Raw genomic sequence first — 13795 nt, forward strand, 5'->3', positions numbered from 1 at the left:
CTTGAGATTTTAAAGTGTTTGTTAGGTAGGCTTTAACTGGTTCTGATACGTGAGGATAAACGTGTTTTTCTAGAATTAAGGTACTGCGATTTACATTGATGTATCTTAAAATTTGTGAGTTTACACCCCGCGCACAATGAATGGCTTGCAACATCTCATGATTCCCAGCTTCAAAAGCAAAAGCAGAGTGTGCCCAAAGAGGCCCCTAATGGAAAACGCTTTGAGAAAGATGTAACAGCGCATGAATATTAGATGTCATCGCAGAGATTCCAAAATATTCCTAAGTTTGAAAGACGAATGCAAACAGCATTTCATCAGCCTTATCAATATTCGAAATAGTAATTTCTGTCTGTAATAATATATGCATGGCTGCAACAAACAACGTCCAGTAGTCCATCAACGTAGGTGATAATACTAACGAAAATAAAGGAGTACTACTATAAAGTATCCAATTTTCCCACTCTCTACATTTCCAAAACTTTGAATCACTTATCTGCCTAGTTAAGCGCGAAATTTGATGTGGAAATTTCACTTTTTTCAAAAGTTTTTCTATTATAGCTACGTCTTCGTTTTTCAAAAATATATTGGTTACTTGCTGTCCTACTCCAGACAAACTATTGTGCATATATTCTGCAACGAATTCTAGTATTATATCAAAGAAATATAGATATATCAATGGAGACGGGTGTTTGATCCCAAAAACAGGTTTGTAACCATCTTCAGTAAATTTCATCATATACTCAATCGTGCTTTTGGCGTCTCTTTCGGGAATGTCACTTGGTACACCATCGCCATATACAGGGTATTTCATACTCCGCGCCCATTTACCTGGATGTAAGCACCAGTTACAGCCATACTTCCTATTAAACTGTTTGATGCCTTTTTTTTTTGAGGTTTTTTTTTATTGAACCACAAACCACAAGGAATTAAGGTGTTTAGTCGAGCTTGTGGTGGTATCTCCTTTATCATCAGATAAATTGGCCACACCGAGGAAGGCGCAGATTTGAAAGGGGAAGCTCCATCAGTGTTAAATGTCAATGATACATATCTATGTCTGTCTTCTTTCGGCAACGAATTTAGAAAGTGTCGATATTGTTCGCCATCATATATATCTTTTATGTAATTACTTTCTGTTTGCCTTTCAGAAACAACATGATCATAATAAGCTTCCAATAATTCTGCTATAGGTTTTGATGGATCAATTATTACAAACAAATTTTCACACGATGGATTTGATAAATCAACAGATTTTTGGCATAATGTACACATTGCTTCACTCCCAAGGTCTATCGTATTACCCAAATACCCAGTACAATTTGGACAAACAGTATGAAACTCCGCATCACTTGCTTCATTAAAAATTTGATCAAGTTTGTACTTCGATTGCGGTAGTATAGGGTTTTCAAATATTGCATTTAACAATGCGAGCATTTTCGACATACCAGATGTTGGCAAATGAAGTCCTTTGCATAATTTTAATGCCATTAATAATAATTCACTAGGGCTGACAACTACTGGAGTAGATATTTTTTTTGAGAATCCTTTTGAATTCAATAATTCTTTGAAAGTTTTCACTTTGTTTATGTCTAGACTATCATCGTCATCGTTATCAGAATCAAAAAAGTCATAGGGAGAACCATGATATCTTCTCGATTATATTCATCATCATAAAAATTGAATTAATACAAATTTTTATAACGGCAATAAATTTTTAGCTTTTTTAATATGTAGATTTTAGTGTTAAATCTATCAAAAATAAATTATCAAACAACATTGAAATAATTTGAAGCTCATTTAGAAAGCATTTAAAATTGAGTAAGAGCTATAAGGCTATAGAGAGCGCTGCACGTCTCGCTTCACAACGAGAGCGTTCGACTATACTATGTGACAGGGCTGATAGCGATGTTCGCTAGCCCTGTGCGCGGCACTCTTCTCGCACGGATGTAGCGGCCGAGCGTGGCTATGGTTAACATAGCATTCACGCGCTCGTGTCGTTGCTGGACCTGGAGAGAGGAGAGCGCGGCCGGCGGAGAAGACGGTGCGAGAAGGAGCGAGAGCGCGAAGAGCGTGAGAGAGAGAGCGAGAGAGGAAGAGGAATGGGCGAGAACGCGGAAAGCGCGGCTCGCGCCGCGAGAATCAGGAGAGCGGAAGAGATTGAGGACAGTTGGACAGTGACCGTACGCTAATGAGGTCACGGCGCGAGAGAAGTTAGAACACGCGCCAGGAGAGAGAAACCTCAGGACAAGAGTACGTCTTTGTGTGGCAAGTCTCCGGCTGCGGTTTGAGCAGCCCTCCCAGCGATCACCATAAGACGATCGAGGAGCCGATCCCGGCCGCCAGCTGCCAACCAGCCGCCGCCGGTGATCCAGCGAGCCCCACTGCCGGCTGGACTGCGATTCCGCCGTCGCCGGCTCTCCACCAGCGAGCCGCGGGAGGAGCCACCCGGTGGATTTGTTGCCTCTCTATTCCGCGACTCTCTCTCACGTACCAGCTCTCGCCCGGTACGACACCGCAAATTGACTTGTCGCGATCATTAGTTGAGCGAATTCGCTCCTAAATATTTTATAGTAGCCGCGTATGATAGTTGAGCGATCGCGCTCCTAGCCGCCGCCTGCTGTCGCATTTGGAGGATTGAGCGAACGCGCTCAACATCTTTGTATTTATATTCGTAGATGTACTTTCGTTGGCGTAAATAAAAGGGATCGCCTCTTGTATTCATACCGATTCTTTCTGTTCACCTTTCCCGTCATCGCGGTAGGTTCGCTCCCGTGGAAGTCAGCGCCGGCTTCCTTCACAGGAAAAGGACCCTTTATTAACTCGCAGGGGGCATAGCAGTGGCGCACTTGGCTATGTTTCGAGGATAAATCCCCCCCTTTGCAACTATACTATACGAAAGCGGTTCGGTTAGTGGTATTTAATCAGCTGATTTGATACAGTCAAACTTTTGCGTGATTTGTTGATTGCAAAGATAGTGAATATTTATTACAATGTTTATCTAATAACTACATAAGTATTGTGTGGAATTCAAGAATAAATCCAGTCAGATATCTATCTTTTAGTTCTATATAAACAATAGATAGACTGATACTTTGTGAGTATCTTTTGTATTTTTTTGCAGTTTGATTAGGAGTAGTGATCAAAAGAAACAGTAACTTTCCAAGAACTCCAAGAAAAATTATCTACATTTATGATTGATCATAGAAAATAAGTTTGAATGTATACACAACTCAACTTTTTTCTGATACGTTCATGGATTAAAAATTGAAAGTTGATAAATAGTAGAGAAAATTATACCAGATTTTGCAAATGAAGATCCTCAACCACATTGTCAATCAGTGATCTAGTATTGAGACATTTTTCGCTATTCTCTTCATGGTTTGTGTGATTAAAGTTATAAGTATCATTCAAAAATACTTCTTGGATCACAGAGTCTATATGAAATAAGCTCTCTCTACCAGAATAATTTAATCCATGTTGCTGAAATGAACAGTTACAAAAATTGGACACAAGTATGGCAATACAACAAAAGGCTAATATGCAGGTAATCATTCATGAATATTTGATCTTGAGAGAATGTTGTCATTACGTTAACCTTTGATTCAAATTCAGTTCCATTACTTAACTTTGACTTTTTGATTTGATTTCTGGCATATACTGTTAAATCTATTGCACGTCGACTGGTTAAGTATCTTTTATACTTATTAGTAAATATTTCTGCCATGATGGATAGTAAAAATACTTATTTAAGAATATGTGACTCGCACATAGTGTAGCAAAGTTTTTGGTTATTCAAAATGCTGCCTATTCGAAATTTCAAATGTTTTTTATTTATTTTTGATGCCATAGCAATATTTCCAAGGTAGTGACCAAACCTCATTTTGTTGGAAAAAAACGTCTTTGACCAATTCAGCAATAATAGTTGGCAAAAGTAGAATTAAACAACTTGATCTCATTGAAAGTGTTTTCTGTTATTCAATTGAAATGGAGGACCTTAGCGATACTGCTAGTGAATCTGAAATAGAATCTGTTAGTGGTGCTATAAGTAGGAAGCCTGAATACGCTACTGTGAGATTTGAAGGCTATGATAAAAAATTATATCAGGTTCCTATTGATGACATTAAAAGAAAAGTATTAGCTGAAGATGGGAGTAGAATAAGAATTGCCTTTAAACCTGAAAATGAGAAAGACTTCGTTGCTTCTCAACTATACCATATAAAATGGCCATGTGCACCAGGTTGCTTGGAGGAGCACGAAAAACATTATAGCTATCACAAAGCAACTATAATAAATATGGACAGTATGTAATTCTTAACCAATAAACAATACTTCAATGAGCCTTTGTACTCATATAATTATTTTATTTTTTAAAAAACATAGAAAGCTGCAAAGCAAAAACTACCAATAAGCGCTGTCAGTTCAGAGTTGCAGAATCAGACTTATCTGGCACCAATGCTAGCAGTAGCAGTCGTGGACATCAGCATGACTTCATTGATGATATTGTGAGTACATTTCAAAATATCATAATCCATAGGAGAAAAATTATAAAACGTCCAAAAGAATAATGATCTACCTTAATTCTAGAAAAACACGTTTATCCTCACGTATCAGAACCAGTTAAAGCCTACCTAACGAACACTTTAAAATCTCAAGCTAAAAAAAGTATCAAAATTAAGGCAATAACTTACTTTGGAAGAGGTTTTCCACTAGAGAATTAGAGGCGTGAATATTTTGGATTTTCCAGCAATTCTAAATTCTTCAAGCGAATGGTCAAAGATAGCTGTTTATATTCATCCTGTTTAAACGTGAATCGACGCTCAGATAACTGTTTTGCCCAATTAGAGGATGGACGCTTTATTAAGATCGATAAATTTATTGTTGATTTTGATAAAACTGAAGAGTACACTCTTTGTTATGTTGTACACACCACTCACCATAATCTAAGTAAAAATTATGAAGCGTTGCGCAAGATTATTGAAATAGACGAAACATTCAGCATCATACAAACTGAAAATATAAGAACTATTTGTGTTTTCATGGAAGTTCTCGATAATAGTTACATTTGACCACTGCCAAACTTGCTATTTTATTAAATATTGTGAAAAAGTTTATACTAATCAATATTCATTTAGTGACTTCTTAAGTTCTGTTTTTCACTATGCAAAAGATGTTGTTCTGATGTGGATGTTCTTATGTACAATTTAATTATGTATAATGATGTTCTTTCGCTGAGTTGCAAATAAAATATTATTTCACTATCGAATCGGTGTAGTAAAGAAACAAATTTGCGATCTTCGACGAGCAAACGCATATATAAAATAAAAATTAAAATTGCATAATATTGTTGGTATAATAAGTGGAAATGAAAATGCATTCTTGATATTTTTTTTTAATAAAATTGACGGCAAGCTCTTGCTCAAGTTCTTACCCAAGAACTGATCAGATCTGTTGAATCAAAAAGTTTCTTACCCAAGAACTAATTAGATCTGTTGAACAAAAAAGTTGACAAGTTCTTGCACATGTTCTTACCCAAGAACTTATCGAATTTGTTAAATAAAGTTGCCGGCAAGTTCGTATGTAAGAACTTATCCGAATTTTGTTTACAAAATCGTCGTCAAGTTCTGACGTAAGTTCATACATAAGTTCTTGCACAAGAACTTACCTTATATGGTGACTGGATAAATCGAAAACCATATGCAAGTCCTTGCACAAGAGCTTACAGAAGTTCTTACTATACGTCATACGCAAGTTCTTACCCAAGTTCTTGCCAAAGAACTCGCCTACTAATTTTCAGGAGGGCGAGCTTTAAGTAATCGCAGATATCAAATTTGTATGCCGAATGGAGCTGCCAACTAAAAATCAGTTTACATTTCAATTGATACGGGTTCAGTGACAGTGATGTAATCTACAAATATCTTTTGATATAGTTATAATGAAAGCTCGACTAGAAAGCTCGCTAAGACTTGTTCATGAGCATTTCTGAATCCAGTGCAAGACCATTTTATAAAGGTATTATTCTTCTGAGAAAAGGTGTACCAGTACTTGGTTCCAGGGCATATCATGATCGAGAAAGTCCTAATAATCTTAACTCCTCTCTTTAATCCTCCTCTCCTCTCCTTGTTGTTTTTACAGATCTTGTTATAACTTGATCTTAAATATTTTTTGATCAAGTACACGGTTTTTGAAAAATTTTTACAAGCAATAAGTTTCACAATACTTTTTGGTTGAAGACCAATTACAGCTATTAAATTGGTAAAATAAACAAGCTATTTGAATAGAGCCAGTGCAAATTGATGTATCCCTACAAATATCATTTGTAGGAGAAAGTCCTAATAATCGTCTTGTCTCGTCTCCTTAATTTATCCTGTGTAATATCCTGAAAAGAACCACAAAGAATCATATATATTCTTTAAATAACTAAAAATTATTACATCAGTTCTAATGTAAGAGACATCTCTAGATCCCGTAGGATGTTTTCTCTCACTATTTCTTATGCTTGAACTATTTTCATGTAAGATCCAACGTAAGAAATATATAAAAATGACTCGTATTCTATTCTCATGAAAGATCTGACGCATGAAACAGTCCTGCTCACATATGATCTAACGTATGGTCAGATCATATGTAAGAAACCAAACTTATAAAAATTTATAATAAATGAATTGTAGCGTTGAGTTTCTCGCAATTATCCTAGTTGGTAATTGCGCCCACCTTTGTTAAATTTTTGTTTTTGTTTGAATATTTAAGGAATTACGGAATGGAATTAGGAATGCACTGGAAATAATTTAACACCTTCACTTATGGGAAAAAGCCTCGAAGGCATAAAAAACCCATTTTATTAACTAAACGAACAATGAGATTAAACAAAGAAACAAGATTACTATGAACTAGAAACGATTAACCACGTGTGCGCGAGCCGCGCGCGAACAATAGAAACGTCGACGCGATGGGAATTCCCGCACTCACACTCTCACACAGATTTGATAGCACTTTGTTGGCTCTTCAGCCACCCAATACGCCTACGCATATTTCTCGACTACGAACATTCTCCCGGCGCAAGCTGCGAAGGAAGTTCAGCTCGAATGACGAAGCAGTTTGTGAAAGTTAAAAACTAGAACGCATTGACAGCCACCTGAGCTGCACGCTAATAGATTAGTGGATCTCCTTGGAGGCAATAACCGGACAATTTCTGTTCGCGAGATTGTTCCCCAACACATGCCTATCGCAGTAGGTCGATCTTACTACTAGAATTTAGGAAAGAACAACCCGATTCGGATTAGCAAACAGCCTAGCCTTCGATCGAGGAAATTGGGAACTCAGTGGGGAGTTGCTGAGTATCACGGTAACAAAGACTAGGTCTTTGATCTTCTGGCTACAGAAACTCAGTTTCTGCGTTCTCGCGGGCCAGGCTTCTTTAGCTTCAACAGAATACGATGAGGCTCAACTCGTACACATCTGGAGCTTTTTACAACGCATCCCGGGATGACAAGGAGGGCGATCGAAGCTCAACATGGTTGCTGTTTTAGAGCGCCGTGGAAGGGAGAATACAAAGACGCGTAATATTGCGTGTATAAACGCCGCTTGCTGTCTTCACGGAAGGCACTCTTGCGATGCCGTCACTCCCAGGAAAAACCTCCAAAACCACACCCAGAGGACAACATGCGCAGTGAGTCAAGTCGTCCATGAGGATCACCACCATCCCTGATGAGAGTTCGCCGTTGGAAGAATGTCACTTCTGGCGGATCTGAAGTTCATGGAGATATTCCTTGTGCCATTTGGACCAAAACATCTGTCTGGCCTTGGCAAGGAATCGAGATGTCGAAAGTCGGTTATCTGGCACTGAAATCAAAGATTTTTCGGGTAAAACGTTGAATGGACGTCCTATTAATAAATGGGCTGGGGTCACCGCTAAAGGGTCGTTGGGATCTGAGGACAACGCACATAAGGGGCGAGAATTTAAGATCGCTTCGATCTCGATGAGGAGGGTTTCGAGTTGTTCGTACGTAACTTGCTGGTTGAGAATTCGCTTCAAATGATGCTTGAAGCTTTTAACGGCTGCTTCCCAAAGTCCTCCAAAATGCGGTGATAGTGGGGGATTGAAGTGCCATTGGATACGTTTAGCAATAAAATGTTCCCCAATCTCCTTCTGGACCTCTGACTGCTCGAATAGATCGTAGAGTTCTTGGAGTTCCCTATTTGCCCCCACAAAATTCGTGCCATTATCGGAATAAAGATGACTGGGAATACCGCGACGAGAGACAAACCTCTGAAACGCGGATAGGAATTTTTCGGTCGAAAGGTCTGAAACTACCTCGATATGGACTGCCTTGGACGCAAGACAGATGAACACACAGCTGTATGCCTTGAGAAAAGATCGATTTTTGTGGGCCTTTTCTTTGATAAGAATTGGCCCAAAAAAATCCATCCCCGTACAGCGAAAGCCGGAGACTCCTCAACCTCGAGGTTGAGGAAGATCACTCATCTGAGCATGAAGAGGAGGAGGCTTCTGACGAATACAAACAACACATTGTCGCACCACTCTTCTCACCTGATCCTTTCCGTTCAGAATAAAGAACTTGGATCGAATAGCGTAAAGAGTAGTTTGAATACCGGAATGCAGATTGACCAAATGCGTCTGACAAATCAATAAGTCAGTTACATGATGATTGGACGGAAGAAGAAGCGGATGTTTCTGATCATAAGGAAGATTGAATCGCTTGAGACGTCCCCCAACACGATTAAGACCCTTATCGTCGAAGAACGGGGCTAATTGATCGAAACTAGTTCCCTTGCGAGAAGGTTATGATGATTTCGCTAGATGACGAAGTTCGGACGAGAGTCTTTCCTGCTAAAGAGATTTAACGATCCTGAGTTCGGAATTGACGATTTCGGAAGGCGTTAGAGACGGGATTAGCGCTAGAATTTTTGAAAACCGGATCTTGGAATCCTCAACCTCGGAGAACATCCGACTACGATTATTCCTCCGACGAGTTGGATTTTTCCATCGATGAACATACGCTTAAACTCGAACCATCCGACCATAGGACGAAAACCTCAGATATACCTCGCTAAAATTGACGATGGGCATTGAAACAAGGCAAATTCCTTGTTTGAGCCCAGGCAAATCAACGGGAACGACATCAATTGGCTGAGGCCAATCGCTGGGCGGCAAAGACAACCACGGTGGTCCATATCGCCAGAGATGGTTATTAACAAAATCGACAGGGAGTTGACCGCGAGAAAGAGCATCTGCTGGATTATCCTCAGATCGAACATGTTTCCAAGAGACTTGATTCCCTAACAATTGTAAATCGGCAACCCTATTGGATTCAAAAACTCTAAGTACATGGGAAGCCTTTTTCAACCAGGAAAGAACAATTGTGGAGTCAGACCAGAACGTCACTTGATCTATGGGAAAAGAAAATTGTGCTTGGGACTCGATGTACAATTTCTTAAGAATGGATGCGGAGTATAGCTCGAGTCTTGGAATGGTCAGTTCCTTCAAGGGTGCAACGCGGGACTTGCTACAAATCAACCGTATCGCAACCTTTCCGGTAACGCCCACGGACCGAAGAAACAAACACGCTCCATACCCATAGCTACAAGCATCGCAGAACCCATGAAGAGAAACTTCTACGGCATCAGGAATTCCGATTTGACGAGGGAATGAGACTTGTCTAAGGAGCGGCAACTGATGGGCTAACGACTTCCACTTGGTATGAATATCTTGTGGAAGAGATTCGTCCCAATTGATCTTCGCCTTCCAACAATCTTGGATTAGGACCTTGGAAGACAATACCACTGGTCCCAACAACCCTAACGGATCAAAAATCTTCGAAATTTCAGAGAGAAGCTGCCTTTTGGAAACGACTGCCTTCGAATCAATTTCGCTAACGGAGTATTTTAGAAAGTCCCCTTTGGAATCCCAAGTGACCCCTAACAATTTCTGAATAGGATCTTCCTTGATGACACAATCCAAATCGAAAACCTGCTTATCGATGTCGTCCAACGCTGAGTGATGATTAGAAGCCCATTTTCGGATGTCAAAACCTCCCCGCTTCAGCAGTGCAATCATCTCGTCACGAATCGCCCAAATCTCTTCAAGAGACTCAGCTCCCGACACGAAGTCGTCGACGTAAAAGTCCCGAAGCAAGAGTTTGCTGGCTCTTAGGAAATCCTTGGCTTCATCGTGGGCGAGCTGTTGCATGCGAATTGCTAAGAATGGAGCTGCAGCGGTGCCAAGGGTTACCGTATTTAGATGAAACGTGCGAAGTTGTCCCTGATACCGCCACAAAATCCTTTGAAACTTCCGATCGTCTGGATGAACCAGGATTTGACGATACATTTGCTTAATGTCCGCCGTGATGACATACGAATGTGTACGAAACCGAAGGATTTGTTCAAAAATCGTGTTTTGAATTGTAGGACCAACCATAAGCGTATCATTCAAAGAGATACCGGTACTGGTCTTGGAAGATGCATCAAACACGACACGAACCTTAGTGGTTTAGTGAGATTCTTTAAGAACGGCATGGTGGGGAAGATAATAGCCATCGTCGGTATCTTCACACAAGGTCATATGGCCGAGTGAAAGGTACTCGTCCATAACCTTAGTGTATTCGAATTGGAGCGAAGTGTTTCGTTCGAACTTTCGTTCCAACGAATAAAACCTTCGAAGAGCCTGAGCCTTGGATTCTCCAAGTTGAAATTTGCTATCTCGGAAGGGGAGACGAACGATGTAACGACCAGTAGGATCACGTTTGGTATGAGCACCGTAATGTTGTTCGCAAGCAACTTCGTCACGAGATTTAACAGGTTCGTGATCGAAATCCTCGATATACCAGAAACGTTCGATGAGCTTGTCCAATTTGATGACATTGCAGGTCGCTGAGTCTGAGATAGACAGATCCGATGATCCCCCCGCCACAATCCATCCAAGACTGGTCTTCTGCAAGACGATCTCGGACCCACCGTGTCGGAGCCTCACTTGACCCACTGCTAATGCAGACAAGGTGACCGAATAACCTGATAAAAGAATATCAATAGGCCCTGGCAGATGGAATTGAGGATCAGCAAGTTTGAGATTCGTAGGGATGTCGAAAATCTCACGAGGGAAAACGTCATTGGGTACTGAATCAGCTATATTCGGAACGATTAAGAAGCTAAAATCCAATCGGGAATTGTTATGTTTGGACCGGATTTCGGCCTTTATATATTTATGAGAAATGGCGCACAAACCAGCGACAGCTCCAATGTTGATAGAACAAGAAGACGTGGATAAAGCTAACTGTTTTGCGAACCGTTCAGTGACTAAATTTACGGTGGAACAGGAGTCTAGAAGAGCTCGAGCGAGAATGAACTCTTCTTGACGATTTCGAACCCGGACCATTGCGGTGGTTAACAATTGACTATCAGGGGTGAACGCTACGGACGCATATGACCTATGAACTAGTCATTTGGGAGGCTCATTCGAGGGAGAAGAAGAACTTGCAGCCCCTACGATCTTAGAAGTAGATCTCCCTTTAGGGGGCGCTCGCCTATCATCATGAAGGAGGGAATGGTGATTTTTATTGCACACAATGCAACGTTTATCACTGTTACAAGGAAATGGATGGCTCCAAAGACAATTAAAGCACAACTTATTCGTCTTTGCAAACGTCCAACGTTCCTGAATTTCCAGAGATTTGAAACTGGGGCATTTGAAGAGCCGATGAGTGCCCTTACATTTAGGACACGAGAGAGGGGTCGAATTCGAAGATGAGGCTGACTGAGAGTTGGTGGCTTCGACGTCAATGGTGGTGACCAATGACCTCACATTAACCGAGAACCGAAATCCGCTGGGCGCTTCCGAGGGTTACACGACCCGCTATTGGATTCATTCAACGCTTCTAGTTTGAAAACATAGTTTTGAATGAATTTGAGAAGAGACTCTACCGTCGGAAGTTGATCAACATCGAGTTTGTCGTTCCATCGACTATAAACATAGGACGGAAGACAACGCTCGATGATTCTTACAACTAACTCATCGCTGGGTTTCGCATCGATACGCTTGAGAATATTCAAATGCTGACGTATAGTGTCAAGTAAGGACGAAAGTGTTTGTTCGCCCGATTTTGTACCCACCCGTTTGAGGTCGAGAAGCGCGTTCAAATGGCGATTTGCGACAATTCGTTTTTGGTCGTAAGATTCGAGAAGTGCCTTCCACGCGTTTTCGTAGTCAGCCGCGCAAGGGTCATATTCTCCGACCTTAGAAAGGGCGCTCCCAGATAGGTGACAAAACAACTGACTAGCCTTAACATCATCGCCAAGATCCGTTCGATTGTGCACAAGGGTCAAGAATTGGTTTTTGAACGTGGCCCATCCAGCCCTATCCCCGTCAAAGGTAGGTAATTGAATCTCCGGCAATCTGGGTCGATCGGCCCGTTCAGTGACCGTGATGTTACCTAGATGGCTGGTATTCAGGGTGGAATGAGAAATCGGCGGAGGAGGGTGCGATTGCATGTATCGGTCCGTTACTGTCGCTGCGATGTCGTAGTAGTCGTCGGTCAGTCGTTCAAATGCGATCACCAACTCGTGTTCCTGACAAATGCCACAAAGTTCCTCATTTAGCTCGATGTACTCGTGGTAAATGTTGGTCACGGACGCTAAACGCAAATTCGCGTTCGTTGAATTGGGATTGCTAGTTAAATAGTTTTTTAAATTTTCCACCCAACGCTGCAACGTCTTGAATTTCATCGCGATGTATTCCATCCGCGCCTTCTGTTCGGATCGCGCCATTTTTTTGGATCGATCGAATAACCCTATCTAGGGACCTAAAATCTCGATGAATTGTGGAAAACGCCTGACTAGGAATGGGCCCTGACCCCAGAGGAGAAGATCATACGAATGCGATTGAGAATCTTCGCAGATAAATCAAGACATTAACAACAAAACGACGAGCAAGTAAGGGACTGGTGAAACAAGAGAAAGAACAATGATAGATTAAATAAATAGATGCGAAACGTAAGCAGAAAGAATGAATAAAAATTGAATATAGAAAACAAAGAAATTGAATTGTTGGAAATTATATTAGTAATCTTGATCTTAGGAGTCATCCCTATAAATAAACTACACACTTATTTTATTATAAACGTTTCGCAATTTTATTTATTGCCACCTCAGTACATCTGTTGAATATATATATTATTATAAATAAATGAATTCTTTCAATATTAGTATTGTATTATAATATAAACATACGTTTTGTAATGTAGATAAAATTGAATAAATTAAAAGTTCTTCCGCACATATATAGTCATTACACTTTAATTAAATAAATATTAATTTTTCTGTCTAATAATAAATATAAATAAATTAACAATCTTTTGTCAGTTAGGTAAAAACATAATTTGTCAATTAGGTAAAAACACATCATGATCAGCAAATTAAAAGCTAAGTAACTGTTATGAATATAATAACATATCGTACTGTATATGAAATAAAAGAGAAAGACAGAGAGAGACACAACAAGAGAAAGAGTGTACTTGATGAGTGGGGGAAACACTGGAAGGAAAGGGAATTAGTGATGTAGTGTAATATCTATGTTTATTTTTCGTATTGAAACTAAATAGATTTTATGATGTTGAGTATTCTTGAGTATTGATTGTTTAAATATTTTGTATCTTCCTGTGAATTGATGGTATTATCCGTAATTTTAATATACACTGACTCTGCGATGCATCTCTTTCTGTAATTAGCTTCTAAATGCATGATTTTTGCATTCTCCTAATCAAATTCATGTTCCGGATTATTCACGATA

The sequence above is a fragment of the Phymastichus coffea genome, unplaced genomic scaffold, assembly GCF_024137745.1.
Source record: "Phymastichus coffea isolate CEN01 unplaced genomic scaffold, Cenicafe_Pcof_1.1 PCOF00090, whole genome shotgun sequence".
In the NCBI taxonomy this organism is placed as follows: domain Eukaryota; kingdom Metazoa; phylum Arthropoda; class Insecta; order Hymenoptera; family Eulophidae; genus Phymastichus; species Phymastichus coffea.